Source organism: Pinus tabuliformis, chromosome 2_2, assembly GCF_031772625.1.
Source record: "Pinus tabuliformis cultivar Carrire ecotype Pingquan chromosome 2_2, CPIR1, whole genome shotgun sequence".
Lineage (NCBI taxonomy): Eukaryota > Viridiplantae > Streptophyta > Pinopsida > Pinales > Pinaceae > Pinus > Pinus tabuliformis.
The window spans coordinates 672,091,525-672,108,974 of record NC_142300.1 but is presented as its reverse complement, the minus strand read 5'-3'; positions in this window follow the sequence as shown (position 1 = coordinate 672,108,974).

Here is a 17,450-nt window from a genome sequence, read left to right as displayed (position 1 = left end):
CATCGTGGAAGTTCCGCTATAACTTGTTCACTATGAAGTTTCAGAAGCTAAAAAAACCTATTTGAGAAGAAAGCTGTTGAAAATGCAACAAGATGATGGAGCTTAGTGAAAAGAAGTCGCCTTCACTAAGTGGGCCCGTTGGGCAAGTTTTGGTGCAAAGTCTATTTTTAGACATATGGATCATGGTCTATGAGTTGCAGGATACTGTTTATGGATGATTGGTCATGTTGGGAAAAATAGATGGACTTCTATTTTTAGACAACAGTGGAAATATTGCCAAGTCTAAATATAGAACAGTCAAATATTATTAGCCCTTAATAATATTTGGACTATAAACATTATCTTATTCTCTTGGAGCACTTCAGTTTGAGCTACAGATGTGGCACATGCAGCTGACAGAAGGAAATACGCATTCCTTATGGGTTACTTGAGCTATTGCATGCAGGACTTCAGTTAGAAATCAACTGATTGTGTTTGGTGGAGTTGGATGTGGAGTTGATGGAGTTGTGTTCAGTTTGACTTGGTTGAACTAGTTGTATTTAATCTAACTGACAAATAGACTAAGTGATGAGTTGTGTGAATTAGTTATTAATTAATTCACTAATTATTAACTCATAAAGCAACTAAAGAATACATTAGTTAACTCAGTGCATGCACAGTTCAGTGGAGATAGGTGTTAGAGGTTTGTGAAAGGGTTGAGTCTACTATCAGTTGTGACTGTAGTTGTGCATGGATTTGCACATGCAGTGATTGAGATTGCTAATGAGGATTGCGCAGTGCTACACAAAGTAATTCGAATTCATTATTGGATTATTCTCATGCAGGATTGCGCAGTGGAGGCAGGTAAACAGTGGAGAAGATTTGAACCTGTGATTGATTCAGATTTGAGCTAGTTTGTGTGTAACAGGTGGAGATAGTACTGAGTACTTACGAGGAGTATTGTACTATGTATTGTTACATGTTCTCAATCAATATAATATACAGATAGTTGGGGTTTTTAGCTGTATGCTTTCCCCGGGTACATATTGTGTTGATATGTGTGATTGATGTTTCTATGTGCGCATGTGATTGTTTCTGATTTCGCAAAATTGATGATCAATAGTAGAGGAGGTTATGTATTATGCATGCATTCCTCAAATAGTGTATAATCAGGATAATCTTTGTGAATAAGTGTCATATTATTCAAAATTTCTACATGGTATCGGAGCAGTATTGATCATCAGATCTATTATTCAGAAAGTGTTTACATCTTATTTCTCGAGGCAGAGTCTGTAATCGGGCCAGGTAGCCTCTAGATTCATCCTTCTTTTGGAAGGTGAGATATCCAGTGAATGCCCATACAATTAATCTCTGTACGAGAAATACTTTGTTCTCACAATTCTAGATCAGAAGTGGTTGAGTTTTGAGCTGGTGGAATTTGAATTTGCAGCAGTTTTTTCTTGGTGTCAAAGTTGAAATGTCTTTCAACGGATTGCGATTGGAGTATGCCCTTGAGGGCAGCTCGAATTATATTGCATGGAAAGACAGGATGGAGGCCGTGTTAGATGACAATGGGTTGAAGGAGTTCGTAGATGTGGATGTCCCAAAGCCTACTGATGTTGCCCACGTTGAGGCTTGGCAAAAGAAGACAACAAAGTGTCGAAGGATTCTGTTGGAGGGCGTGAAGGATCACATTATGTCCAACCTACATGGAAAGGCTTCTCCATACTTAATGTGGAAAGCGTTGACAGATCTATTACAAAGCAAGAGCAACCAGAGGAAGTTGGCGCTCAAGGATAAACTCAAAAACATAAAGTGTGAGAAAGGCGACATTATACCCAAGTATCTCACGAAGTTCACCCAATGCCGGGATGAGCTGGGAAGTGTGGGGGTGACTGTCGATGATGAGGACTTGGTGAGCTTGGCTCTACTTGGTCTTCCGAAGAGTTGGAATTCCTATCAGGACTCTGTCAATGGTCGGGAGAAACTGCCAGGATGGGAGAGACTTTGGTCGGATCTTGTGCAAGAGGAGATTAGGCGGAATACCAGGGACGGATCTTCATCAAAGGCACCTGATGAAGAAAATTGCGCTTTGGCTGCCAAAGCAAAGAAGGGGAAGAACAAGAAAGCTTCTCATTTCGGTGTGAAAGGCAAGAAGCAGGACATGTCCAAGGTGAAGTGCTTTCACTGTCACTAGCATGGACACTATGCCACAAATTGTCCGCAGAAGAAGAAAAATAAGCAAGCTGCTGGATCTGCAGCGGGAGAGGCCTTAGCCTTGTAGTTTGAGCTAGATTTTTCACTGATCGCATGTTTGGTATCAAGTGTGACGGGATCGGTATGGTTCTTGGACAGTGGTGCGTCTTTTCACATGACAGGAGATCGAGATTTTTTTTTCTGATCTGGATGAGAAAGATCTTGGAGTACACATCGAGATGGGCGATGATGGTAGATACAGTGCGACCAGCACCGGTACCATTTCCTTTGAGAGGGAGTCTGGTAAACCCTTCATATTAAAGGAAGTGATGCATGTTCTAGGATTGAAGAAGAATATTATCTCTGTGGCGATGTTAGAAGACAAGGGATATGATGTTGTTTTCAGCGAGGGAAAGGCCTTCCTGCGGAGTAAGACAACTGGAGAAACCCGGAAGATAGGGGTTCGAGTCAAGAACCTTTATCAGTTGCATGTAGATGGCTGCACAACATTGGCATGCAAGGCAGAAGCAGTGGTGAGCCGGGATGAAGGCGAGCTGTGGCACAGGAGATTGGGCCAACTTCACCATGGATCCTTGAAGATACTGCAACATATTTCTACTGGGCTTCCTAAATGCACTCTTGCGCAGTCAGATCAGTGCAAGGGGTGTACTTTGGGAAAATTTGTGAAAGCCACCTTTCACGAGAAGGATAGTCGCGCCACGACGATCCTTGAGAGAATTCACACAGACGTGTGTGGACCTTTCTCAGTAGCTTCGACAGCAAAGCACAGGCATTATGTGATCTTTGTTGATGATTTCTCTAGAAAGTGCTGGATCTTCTTCATGCAGAAGAAGAGCAAGACATACTCAAAGTTCTGTGAGTTCAAAGCACTGGTCGAGAAGGAATCGGGGAAGAAGGTGAAGGCTCTTAGGAGCGACAATGGTGGTGAATTTATCTCTGGTGAGTTCAAGGACTTCTACAGCGCAAAAGGGATTCGAAGAGAGCTCATAGCTTCCCATAACCCACAGCAGAACAGGGTTGTTGAGCGGAAGAACAGAACAATCGTGGGTGCTATACGGGCGATGTTGCATGATTAGGGCCTACCCCTTCACTTGTGGGCGAAGGCATGAAATACTGTAGTATATATGCAAAACCGTTGTCCTCACAAGGTACTTGGCATGAGTACACCCGAGGAGGCTTATTCTAGTAAGAGGCCTGATATTTCCCATTTGAGGATTTTTGGTTCTCATGTTTACATGCATGTGACGAAGGATGCCAGGAAGAAGCTGGAGCCGACCGCAGAGGTTGGGATATTTGTGGGGTACACTGATACGCCCCATAACTATTGTGTATATGTTCCAGACAGTCGCAAGACTGTTGTGTGACGAGATATAAAATTTCAGGAGGAGAAAGCCATGAAGTGTTTGCTTGAGAGGGAGCCACACTTGCATGTAGATGAGGAGCTATTAGTTCCTAAGGATGAGCTTCAGGATGTGGATTAGCCACAAGATGAAGTTCATGGAGTGGAAGAGACCACTCATGCAAGGCCAACCATCAGAGGGCGAAAGCGCACTACAGAAGTTGAGCGACTGGCTCGAGATGCAAAGAAGGTTGTAGGACCACCTACAACGCAGCACAAACAGAGACAGTCACTTGATCGGTACACTGGATACATGGCTCTTGTGAGAAAATGTGTTGTGACTGAGCCATCCTCTTTCGAGGAAGCTATGGAGGAACCCGCATGGGTAGATGCCATGGTGGAAGAGTATGATTCGATTGTTAGAAACAGTGCATGGGAGATTGTCCCAAGACCGAAAGGGAAATCAGTGGTGGGTTCGAGATGGATCTACAAGGTGAAGCAGGCAGCTGATGGGAGTGTGGAGAAGTACAAGGCAATATTTGTTGCCCGAGGCTTCTCACAAATAGAGGGGATCGATTATGAGGAGATCTTTGCACCTGTCGCAAGGTATTCTTCCATACAGACGATTCTTGCTCTCTCAGCGCAGATGGGATGGCACATTCATCAGATGGATGTGAAGATTGCGTTCCTCAACGGAGTCATTGAGGAGGAAGTGTACATAGAGTAGCTCGAAGGTTTCGAGATCTTCAGCAGTGAGTCGCATGTTTGCAGGCTCAAGAGAGCGTTGTTTGGGTTGAAACAAGCACCTCGTGCTTGGTACACATGGATAGACAGTTATTTCACCGGACTTGGATTCTCCAAGAGTGAGGCGGATCCTAACCTATACCACATTGTGGTGGAGGGTAAGTTGCTTATCATTGTACTTTATGTAGATGATTTGATTCTAACGGGAGATGAGTTGTTGATACTTTCATGCAAGGAGGATCTTGCTAAGGAGTTTGAGATGAAGGACTTGGGCCTCCTTCATTATTCCTGGGATTGGAAATTTGGCAGCACAGTGATGGACTATTTGTTTCTCAGGGTAAGTATGCTCAGGAGATACTGGAGAAGTTCAACATGCATGGCTGCAAGCCTGTTGATACTCCTCTTCCAGGAGGTTGGAGGAAGGAGGATGCTACTTCATCAGAGGTAGTGGATGCCACTGTTTATCGACAATTGGTGGGGTCGCTTATGTATATGGTCAATACACGACCTGATATATGATATGCAGTTAACCAACTTTCATAAGCTATGGTTAAGCCAACCAAGCTCTTTTGGAAGGCGGGCAAGCATTTATTGCGTTATCTCAGAGGCACATCGAGATATGGATTGTGGTATAGATAGGAGGATGAGGTGAAGCTATGTGGCTTCACGGATGCAGATTGGGCAGGGAGCCCAACGGACAGAAAGAGTACATCTAGAGGGATCTTCAGTATCGGGTCGACAATAGTTTCTTGGTACAGCAGGAAGCAGAGATCCGTGGCACTTAGTTCAGCAAAGGCCGAGTATATGGCAGCAAGTTTGGCTACATGCGAGGCTATATGGATGAGGAAGGTTCTAGTCGGGTTGTTCGGTTCACACTTGGAGCCTACTGTGATTTATTGTGATAACCAGAGTTACATTAAACTCTCGGCTAATCCAGTATTTCATGATAGATCCAAACACATTGACATTGGGTACCATCATATCAGAGATTGTGTGCAACGAAGAATCATGTTACTTTCATATAATCCCACAGAGGATCAGGATGCTGATATCTTGACGAAGGTGCTCACCAGGGGCAAATTCAAATACCATAGAGACAGGATAGGGGTTGTAGATAATCCATATCTTTTTGAGAGGGAGTGTTGAAAATGCAACAAGATGATGGAGCTTAGTGAAAAGAAGTCGCCTTCACTAAGTGGGCCCACTGGGCAAGTTTTGGTGCAAAGTCTATGTTTAGACATATGGATCATGGTCTATGAGTTGCAGGATGCTGTTTATGGATGATTTGTTATGTTGGGAAAAATATATGGACTTCTATTTTTAGACAACAACGGAAGTACTGCCAAGTCTAAATATAGAACAATCAAATATTATTAGCCCTTAATAATATTTGGACTATAAACGTTATCTTATTCTCTTGTAGCACTTTAGTTTGAGCTACAGATGTGGCACATGCAGCTAACAGAAGGAAATACGCATTCCTTATGGGTTACTTGAGCTATTGCATGCAGGACTTCAGTTAGAACTCAACTGATTGTGTTTGGTGGAGTTGGATGTGGAGTTGATGGAGTTGTGTTCAGTTTGACTTGGTTGAACTAGTTGTATTTAGTCTAACTGACAAATAGACTAAGTGATGAGTTGTGTGAATTAGTAATTAATTAATTCACTAATTATTAAATCATAAAGCAACTAAAGAATACATCAGTTAACTCAGTGCATGCACAGTTCAGTGGAGATAGGTGTTAGAGGTTTGTGAAAGGGTTGAGTCTATTATCAGTTGTGACAATAGTTGTGCATGGATTTGCACATCCAGTGATTGAGATTGCTAAGGAGGATTGCATAGTGCTACACAAGGTAATTCGAATTCATTATTGAATTATTCTCATGCAGGATTGCGCAGTGGAGGCAGGCAAATAGTGGAGAAGATTTGAACCTGTGATTGATTCAGATCTGAGCTAGTTTGTGTGTAACAGGTGGAGATAGTACTGAGTACTTGCGACGAATATTGTACTATGTGTTTAGTCAATTTAGTGTTATCTAAATTGCTAGTATTTATTGTCAACCTGAGGCTCGTAAGCTGATGAAGTGAAGGTGTACTATATGTACTTAAGTAACCTCTTAGAGTTTTTCTTATCGTTGGGGGTGTTGTTGCGGTTAATTATGTTCCTAGATGGAATGAGAATTTATAAACAAGTGAGTGATGGTGTGTGTGTAAAGTGAATTCTAAATGAGTGGAAGTGTGTGTTGAGTGATCTCTAACTATTTGCTTGAAAGGAAATACTTGGAAAGAATAAATGAAATTGAAATGACTTGAAATAAACTTGAAAGCAAATGACCACTACCAATGGCACTAGACACCGTTCAAGTTGCTGCTAATAAAAGGAAAAAGAGTCACTTTTAAAACCCAAGAATGAAGATTATCTCTCTCTAACTCAATGCCTCGAAGCACATGTACTGTGTAAAGCACGGAAAGAAAGTAGCTTAAGTGGAATTATAAAAGTGAGAAAAATATGCTTGAAAGACTAATGATAATAATTTGCTATTTCTAATTCTCTACTTTAGCCATATGTACTATGGGAAGCATGATTAGAAAGTAGTGAGAAAATAGTCTAGGAAACATTTTAAAATCAAAACTTCTAATTTAAAGACTAGTGGTAATGATTTACTCTTTCTAACTCAATACTTCAAAGCACATGTACTGTGTAAAGTAAGGAAAGAAAGTAGCTTAAGAACAGTCCAAAAAGCACCCAAACAAGCTGCAAGTTAGTAATATTTTGATCTTAAAAGATATTAGCTTATGATGAAGATCATTCATGTATGTGAACAGCTCTTTGAGAAATAAGATTAAAAACTAACTATAAAGACAAAAGCAACACTTGAATTGTCAACTTCAAATACCATTAGCTGTAAAGCAAACACAACACATATAAAAATAAATCCCGGGCTAAAAGAAACCTGCAAAGAAATAACACTGATCAGCTGAAAATAAAGGAAAACAAGTAAATGAAACTATACATGCTTAAGGAAACAAATAAGAGAATGATGAAATACTGCACATGAAATACTTTACAAAGGCTGAGATGAGCAGGGGCCCTCTGTTCATTCAGCCACAAGAGACTCAAAGATCTGGAAACTTCAAAACAGTGCTATATTGATTCCTCCATTTGCAAAAAGTTTACAAAATAGAGTGCTGGAATAGCACTAGAAAACAGAGTTCACAAACGCTTCTTAATTCAACACAAGTGCAGCAAAATATAACTAATCAAAAGTTCCTTGAGCGTACGCAGACGCATCAATTTATAGGAGTTTCTAAGCTATCCTATGCGTACAGCTAGTTAACAGAAAAACGATAACAGTCATGCGTATTAAATGGCTCTTTGACACATCACGGTTGCATAAACGAGTTTGGTGGTTCCTGTCGTCATGGATAATAAATCCCTGTTGGATTGCGTCCCCTGCCATCTTTGGAACATGGACAAATCACCATTGAAGATGACGTGACCAAACAGCTTTCAAACACCGTTAAACCACTTTGAGTTGACCGTGGTTAAACCAGCTTTGACCATGGGTGAAAGTGACGTGGATGGTTGGAACAATAGGATAGGAACCTCGACCACACTGATACCTGAGTGCCCATGTGGCCCGTCTAGCAAACCGACACGTGGATCATGGTGTTTAACAAAAAGGCTGCAGGATCTTCAGATAGCTGCGGGATCATCAGATAGCTGCGGGATTCCTGCAAGTAAGTCAAAAACTAAACAAATAGTCATCCATTAGCAAAACTTACTTAATCATGCCTATTGACACTGAATGTAATGATCTGAGAGGTTTTATGGTGAAAATGAGGCAAAAGTGAAGGAAAGGTAAGGAAAAATGGAGGAAAATGATAGACAAATAGGTGTAGAATAGAGGTTCTACATACCCCCACTCAGAGGGTATTGCATGTCCTCATGCAATGAAAACACAATTCAGTCCATCTGCTGGGATGCCTCAGCTAGGACATCCAACCTTCTTCTCTTCCTTTGTGTAGAAAAATTAGCCTTTGGCCTCTTGAACATGCGTCTGAATTTCAAATTAATTAAGGCTCTGTTCAGCCTTTTGCATCTCTTCTTGAGTCTGCTGTGTTTCTTCTGCCACATGCTCATGTGAAGATAAGTATTATCTTGGATTGCCTTGGCAATATCAGCTTGCTGCTTCATTTCTTCATTCCTCTGTTTAATGTGACGGTTCAGCACTTCAAGTTCATAGATTTCTTGTTTAAGTAAATCTATTTGCTGCTCATGAGGTATAACATTACTTGGGCCAGCAGTGTTTTGCTCCAATGTCTCATAATAGTTGTACACCTCTTGTTGAACTGGGTCAATAATTGGTGACTTTCTTGGACTATATTCTTGTTCAATTTCAGTTTCAAACTCCGGCTGAAATGGACTGTCTTCTCTTGGAGGAGTAACTGCCTCACGTGATGATGGACTATCCTCAAGGTCTACTTGTGTAGCACCCTTCTCAGGTGTGCTAAGATCAACGAAGAGTGTCCTCGTGGCTTTCCTTTTACTTTGCAATCTACTACTCCTTCTTACAGTGGCAACACTTTGTATTTCCTTTTGTGATTTTTCCTTTGGTTTTTGAACTTTTACTTCCTTAGAGAGGGCAGTTTTCTCATGGAGTTTAGCTATCCTCTGTGCTAAAGGCTGGTTATCCTTTTCTTCACCACTAGAATGCTCTGGGGTCTGGTCAGTTTCTCGGATTATGGATTTCCCCTTATCTTGTTTTTGTTTCTTTTTGTCCTCTCTTTTCTTTTTGGCAGCTTCCTTGGCAAGTTCAGCGAGGGTTTCTGAGATGGCCTCTTGAGCACTGTCTTCAGTGGGTTCAATCTCAGGTTCAGGATGATGGACTTCTATTTCTTCTACAGTTTGTCCTTCTAAGACATCAGTCTCAGAGATACTTTCCCTTCTCTTCCTTCTGCTCTTTCTGGGTATAGAAGACTCTCCAGGCTCTGCAAAATGATTCCTTACAAGGAATTTTTCCCATGTGTCTTGTTTTTCTTTTAACTGATCTTCTATTAATAATTTTACAAGACCATGGTGACAGAGGTAAGCTTCTACATTTCGTGGATTTCGTTGAGCCATGGAACACATCTTCCTAAGGCTTTGAAATAGGAAATAAGGAAGGTTTACATCATGTTCTCCTTGAAACTGCATCATAATTTTACCATGATAGACATACAACACTCCAAATCTTCCTTCACAGGTGAAAAACTTTTGTACTAATAACAATAGAGTTTTCCATTCTTCTTTAACATGGGAAATTGGAATGCCTTTGGTGAAAACACTTGTGTCCATACCTGGGTTTTTGAAAATCCGCTTCCATTGTTGATCCTGGACTGCCCGGTTTTTGAACCAACGTTCACCGGTTTGTGGAAGAGAAGTAGCCCTTGCTATGCTTCCTTCGCTGACTGTAACTGTTAAATCTCCCACCTCTGCCTGGCTGTCCTTATCCTTAAATGATCTTGCAAAGGCTTTGGTTACTTCCTTATGGTAGCCCTTAAACTTTCTGATACATTGTAACCAATTGGCTTTTTGTAGTGCCTCCTCAACCTGAGGATATGCCTCCAAGAATTTCGAACCTTCCGGTTCAGCCCTCAGAAGCTTTCCCATCGACTCTTCAGCTCTGTTTAAACACAAATTTGATGGTGACCCTACACAGTAACTTCGTGACTTCACACAGTAACTTCTGTGGAACAGAGGATATACGGTGCAAAAACGGCCTCAGATACCGGGAATTCACGGATTGAATTTAGAGTTAAGCGGTGGAATTAGCGTGGACACGGTAAAAACAGTGACTAACAGTCGTAATACGACTGTATCACAGGTTTACGGGCTATACGGCAGAGGGAAAAACAGAGGATGGTAATCGTAGTGAGTGAAAATGAAACAAGGTAGATGATGGCGAGGAATAGGGGATTATGAGCATGGAGGGTTTTGAAATGATGAACGGAACGGCTACCTTCTTCAATTTCGGATGTGGAGTGACACATGGCTGTGGGACGAGAGCTGAGAGACGTAATGCGGTAGGTTACGTCATTAGGGTACAAGACCTTAATGACCGAAACAGCCATATGTAATTTCGAAACCCGTGGTTATTATGAACTGGTAGACGTGGAGGATTCGGAGATTTGTAGTCGCATGGGAAAAAGAGAACGGGTAATCATTACGTTTAGTGGCCAATAAAACATAATCCAGAAAGTTCGCATAATGAAATAACCATAGGTTTATGACTTTGAACATACCTCGGATCACATTTGATTTGGCTTCTGATGATTTACTAACCTTTTGTAAACTTTTATTGCTAGCATAGGATCTTTTCTCCTGGTCTTTGATGATTCTGAACTGTAAATATTTTCTTCAGACAAACTGTGTTTCTTGTGCAGGTACAGAAGGCTGCAGGAAAGCTAATCAGCTGCAGGATTGTCAAATGGCTGCAGAAACTGTAATGAAGTCTTCCAGCTGCATAAAATACTTTAGTTGCCAAAAAAAAACTTTATTAATGAAGTGAAATGGAGTGAAGAAATGAATGAATGAATGAATGAGTGAAAAACAGTGAGGTGGAGTGAAGATGGTAGGATGGAAGAAAATGGTGAGATGAAATAAATGAAATGGAAATGAAAGAGGGAGAGAGAGATTTTTTTTTTTGGAAAACATGAGGTGTCAGGTGACCCTGATTTTCACCTTATGTTTTCTGCATGAGACTGCCAATCAGAGATTGGTTTTCAGGCTCATACACTTATTCATTTTTTTTCTTTTTCCTTTTTTTTTTCTTTTTTTTTTTTTTTTTTTATTTTTCAAATTGAAAGAAACAGAGATTTAGGCTGATGGAGGAGAAGAATTCTTCTCCACCAGCCTCATTTCAGAATCGCCTTGGAATAACTTAACAAACTCCTCTTTTGAGAGTGGCTTGTGGTAGACTTTTAACCGGTGGCCATTCACAATAAAGGGAGTTTGAAGTTCATCGATAGTCTTCACTCTAACTGCCCCATTATTAAAGACTTCATCAATCTCATATGGCCCAAGCCAATGAGTTTGAAATTTTCCTTTGAAGTCCTTAAATTTTGAATCAAACAAGAGTGTCCAATCACCCTTTTGAAACTTCTTTTCTTTGATATGTCGATCATGCCATTTACTTCTTTGGTGCTGAACTAGATCGGTCCTTAGAATTGCATCTTGTCTCATTTCATCTAGTTCATTTAACTGGTCCAATCTGTGCTTTTGGGCTTCTGATAAGCTCATCCCCAATTGAACTGCTGTCTTGAAGGTCTTGATTTGGAACTCAATGGGGAACAGGACTTCCTTCCCATAAACAAGTTCATAGGGAGAATGTCCTGTAGTGTTCCTCCATGTAGTTCTATAGGCCCATAAGGCTTCAGGAAGCCTTTCTGCCCAATCTCTTCTATGAAGATGAACAGTCTTTGTGATGATGCTTTCAAGAACTTTATTTGTAGATTCTACTTGACCATTCGCTTGCGGATGGTATGGAGTAGATGTTCTATGTTTAATCTTATATTTCTCCATCAGCTTTTCCACCATCCTTGATGTAAATTGGCTTCCCTGATCTGTTACAATTTCTCTTGGGACACCAAAACGAGTGAAAATATCCTTGAAAAGAAATTGAACAACTGAATTTTCAGTAGCAGAAGTTAATGCTATAGCTTCTACCCACTTGGTAACATAATCAGTACAAACCAGTATATATTTATTTTGCTTGGATGGCGGATTAATTGGTCCAACAAAATCTAGAGCCCATTTCTCGAAAGGTTCGATGCACACCTGTGGCTGTAGTGGCATTTCATTTGAAAGAGTTGGTCTCCCAGTTCTCTGACAACTGTCACACCTTTTAACATATTGCTTTGCATCCTTAAAGAGAGAAGGCCAATAATATCCTGATGAAAGGATTTTATAGGCAGTCCTCTTATCAGAAAAATGTCCACCACAAGGTTCATCATGACATGCCTTAAGGATGTCAGGCATCTCATCCTCTCGTACACATCTTCTGATCATCAAATCTGGCCCTGTTCTGAACAATTCATTAGAAATCCAAGAATAAAGTGAACTATCCTGAATGATTTTCCTTTTCTCATTAGGAAATAAATGTAAAGGTAATTTTCCAGTAACTAAATAATTAGCAATATCAGCATACCAAGGGGTTTTGGTAGTTACTGCAAACAAATACTCATCTGGAAATTTATCCTCTACCGGAGAGTCCTCATTAGTGTTTTGGATTCTGGACAAGAAGTCAGCTACGGTGTTCTGTTTACCTGGTCGATCTAACACAGTTATGTTGAATTCTTGTAAAAGCAAAAGCCATCTTGTAACTCTACCATTAGTGACTGGTTTGTTCATGAGGTATCTAATGGCAGAGTGATCAATGTGGACAAAGGTTTCATAGCCGGTTATATAGTGTCTAAACTTGTTTATAGCATGAACAACGGCTAGAAACTCCTTTTCAGTAACAGTATAATTTAACTCAGTAGGAGTCAAATTCTTACTCGTGTAATAAATGGCATAAGGGATCAAATCTTTTTGTCCCAAAACAGCTCCTAAAGCTGTATCTGAAGCATCAGTAGAAATATGGAAAGGGAGTTTCCAATTTGGACCCCTTAAAATGGGTGCTTCAGATATTCTAGTCTTTAAAGCTTCAAAGACAGTTTGACATTCAGGATCCCACTTAAATTCACAATCTTTGGTAAGTAATTTGAAAAGAGGGGATGCTATTTTAGTGAAGTTTTCAATAAACCTTCTGTAATAACCAGTAAACCCAAGAAAACTTCTAACATCTCTTTGGCAATTTGGAACAGGTAACTTAGAGATGACTTCTACTTTAGATCTATCAACTTTGATTCCATCTCCTGAAATATGATGTCCTAAAACAATCCCTTCAGTAAACAGCATAAAACACTTTTCATGACTTAAAGAAAGATTTGTTTCCTTACATCTTACCAGTACTTTTTCCAAATTTGCCAAAGCTTCTTCAAATGTATTACCATAGACTGTGAAATCGTCCATGTATACTTCTACACAATCATGAATCAGATCTGAAAAGATTCCTAGTACAGCCCTCTGAAATGTAGCTGGTGCATTGCACAAACCAAAAGGGAGTACTCGATAGGCAAAAGTTCCCCAAGGACAAGTAAAGGTGGTTTTGTCTTGATCTTCAGGTGCTACCTGAATATGATTGTAACCACTAAAACCATCCAAGAATGAGAAGTACTTTTTACCTGCTAAAGTGTCTAATACCTGATCAATAAAAGGTAGAGGAAAATGATCCTTTAAGGTTGCTTTGTTCAATTCTCGATAGTCAATGCAAACTCTCCATTTACCATTCTTTTTGGGCACTATAACCAAGGGAGAAACCCATTGGCTATCTGAAATGGGGTAAATGAAGTTTACCTTGAGCAATTTCTGAAGTTCTTCTTTCACAATTTCCCTAAGATTTGGATTCATCCGTCTTTGTGGCTGCCTAATAGGTCTGCTGTTTTCTTCAATGTAAATATGATGAATACAAGTCTTAGGGTCGATTCCTTTCATGTCGGTATATTCCCATGCAAAGGCAGTAGAATGTTTTTGCAACAGTTTAGTTAATTCTTCTTGTTGTAGTCTTTCCAAGTTTTTGTTAATGTTTAATGTTTTACCTGGAAAGATTTCAACTGTAGAACTACCAAACTCTTCCATTGAGAAGAGAGACATCTGTCTAGAGGAGAGATATTCAATATCTGCATCTAACTGGAATTGTGAAGAGTCATATTCTAAAGGTGCCTCAAAATTTTCTAATGTATTTAGAATTTGACTGTCCTCACTGATTTCAGAGATGGTTAGAACAGGTTGAAGAGTATCCTCATCATCAATCCACTCATCTTCTCCTATTTCTGTTATTGCCTTTGCGGGAGGATACAAGTTGAATTTCTTGGTGGAATTACCATCTGATATATACATGTCTCCCGACCTACAACTTATGAAAGCATCAGCTGTGGCCAGCCAAGGTCTTCCTAGAATAAGAGGATGTCCTCCTAGATTATTCTTGGGAGTTAAAATCATAAAATCAACTGGATACTCCCAAGAGTCTAGTGAGACTGGAATATCTTCCAATACACCATCAGGTTTAATGATTGATCTGTCTGCAAGTTGCAGCAAAGTAGGTGTAAAGAGAAGGTTAGGAAGTTTTAACTGATCCATGGTCTGTCTACTCATAATGTTGATAGCGGCTCCTAAGTCAATCAAAGTATTTGGGATTTCAACCCCATTAATATGAGTTTTAACAATAGGGCTACCGGGATCTACATATTTTTGCATGGTAATTTTACCCATCATAATGTCTGCAATTTTCCCAACTAGATGTATCCTTTTGGTGTCTCTGGTTCTTTTTATTGTTTTTTTCAAACTCGTCTCCTTTATTGTCTTTGCTAGAATGGGAATCTCCTTAATGGCTGTTAACAAGGGAATCTTGATACAGACATTTTTCAATTCATCTAGAAAGCTATAGTCAGGCAACCAAATCTGCTTTTCCACTCCTTTATCAATTTGCAATCTTTCAGGAAAAGGAGGAATAGACGAAGATGTGGGTTGCTCTACTAAGGGAGTTGATTCTTTTTCTTTTTCTTTAATGCTTGGGTTTTGAAGAGATACTTCAGAACCTTTATTGTCTTTGAGAGATTCTTCCTCAGAAATGCTTGGTTGTTGAGCACTTGCAGAAGGTTGGTCTAAGATTCTACCTGATCTAAGTTGGACCTCATTGAGAGGGACAACCATATAGGTAGGGAATGGTTGACCTTCCATAAGTGGTTGACCTTCCATCACATAAGCATTTTGAGGGTTCCTATTATTGGGGTTTGGTTGAGGTTGAGAGGGAAGTTGATTTGGCCTCTGTTGAGATTGTAACAAGAGTTGAGAATTTTGATTTTGTGGAAGAGGTTGTTGTTGTTGAGGGAGTGGTAATGACAATTGTTGACCTTGATTTGGAATTTGGGGAGCTTGCTGATTCTGAAAGGATTGAGGATATTGATAGAATTGGGCAAATCTCCCATAAGAATTTTGCATTTGCATGCTTTGCAACCACGCTTGGAAAGGGTTTTGTGGTTGTGACCAAGGTTGTTGCCAAGGATTCCAATTTGGTGGGGGCTGGAAATTCATAGAGTTGTTAAACCCTTGATTTTGCTGCCCCTGCCAAGGTCTTCTTGCAACAAAAAAAGAGATTCAAGTGTACTTGGATCTTCTTGAAAGACTGCTTTGAGGCCAGGGATTGAAGGACATTCCTTGGTCTCATGAGTTTCTGAGCAAATTACACAGGTTTCCACAACTTGTGCTTCCAAGGGACATTCCCTTAAAGCATGCTTCTTTCTACACTTCGGGCAAAAAATGGTCATAGCCTCGGCTTCTGCTTTTTGTTTATTTTGAATCTTAAGGGTATCAATTTGTTCACTAAGACTCCCTAAGATGTCAGTTTTAAATTCATCTAGCATATTACCGATTTCAGCCCTACTCACTGATCCTGTTGCAGATTTATTTGCCCTAAGGAGAGAAGGATCTCTAGGCCCTTTTTGAGTTTTTGATTTGCCTCTTGAGAGATGGGTACATAGTTCTGCTATTTCACTAAGAGGAAGTTGAGAAATATCCCCTTTCCCCATCATATTTAAGATATCTATCCACTCATCCCTAATGGCTTTTAATAAGAGGGCTTTTAAGGTCTCTTCATCCAGGGTGCTCATTTTTGCTCTTTTTAAATTATATTGAAATCTCTCAAGTAAATCTTCTACGCTCTCATCTTCTTTTTGCATCATTATAAAAACCTCATCCTTATGATTAGTAGGCATACAATAGTCCAAATACCTATCCAAAAAGGTTTGTTTCATTTCATCCCAGGTCCTAATGGATTGAGTAAGTAACCCCATGAACCATTTCAAGGCTTGATCTTTTAATGTTGATGGGAACAGTTTGAGTTTCTGAGTATCATCCATATAGTCATAAGTTCGACACACAACTTCAAATTCAAACAAGAATGTTTCAGGGTCCTCAGTTCTTAATCCATGAAAATTTGGGAGAACGGATGGTGATATGTTTTTCATGGTAGCTCGGGAGTCCTCATCAACAATGGGAAACCCAAATGTGTTATCCCCATCTCTATTTCCACCAATGGGACCTCTACCTCCTCCATTGTTATTGTTATTTCCTCCTCCTCCTCTACCTCTACCTCTATCGCCTCCTTCTTCCTCTGCCATGATGATTCTCCTAGGGATTTCAAAATCTTCTGGTTCTTCTACAAAGGGTGAATGAGAAGAGATTTCTCCTTCCTCTTCAGATGAGTCTATTTCCTCAATTACAATTGGTTGTCTGGTAGGAGAAAGAGAAGAGTCTCTTCCTAGTTCAAACTCAATAGAAGGTATAGGAGAGTCAACTCTTGGCTCTTGAATTTCAGGACTAGGAGTTTCGGTTGGAGATAAGGGAGGTGTCTCTTGTCTATCTCTTGAAGCAGATGGACTTGTAAAAATCGAACTTCGAGTTCTAGCTAAAAACCTTCCCCTAGAATCTCTAGCTCTATGCATGTCATTTTTATTTTATCTTCAAGTCAAGTTAAATAGTTCTTTTTCTGATCTTCCAGTTCACTCTAGGTGCAAGAAGAGAGCATACTTAAGAAACTATTAGATTAATAACTTTCTCCTTTCTGATCCTCTAGATCACTTCTAAGTGCAAGAGGAGAGCATACTTAGGTAGGTTATTAACTTCTTTTCTTGAAGTTGTTTTTTTTTTTTTATATTTTTTTTCTTCTAAGAATATGGCTACTTAATTTCACTTCCCCGGCAACGGCGCCAAAATGTTTAGTCAATTTAGTGTTATCTAAATTTCTAGTATTTATTGTCAACCCGGGGCTCGTAAGATGATGAAGTGAAGGTGTACTATATGTACTTAAGTAACCTCTTAGAGTTTTTCTTATCGTTGGGGGTGTTGTTGCGGTTAATTATGTTCCTAGATGGAATGAGAATTTATAAACAAGTGAGTGATGGTGTGTGTGTAAAGTGAATTCTAAATGAGTGGAAGTGTGTGTTGAGTGATCTCTAACTATTTGCTTGAAAGGAAATACTTGGAAAGAATAAATGAAATTGAAATGACTTGAAATAAACTTGAAAGCA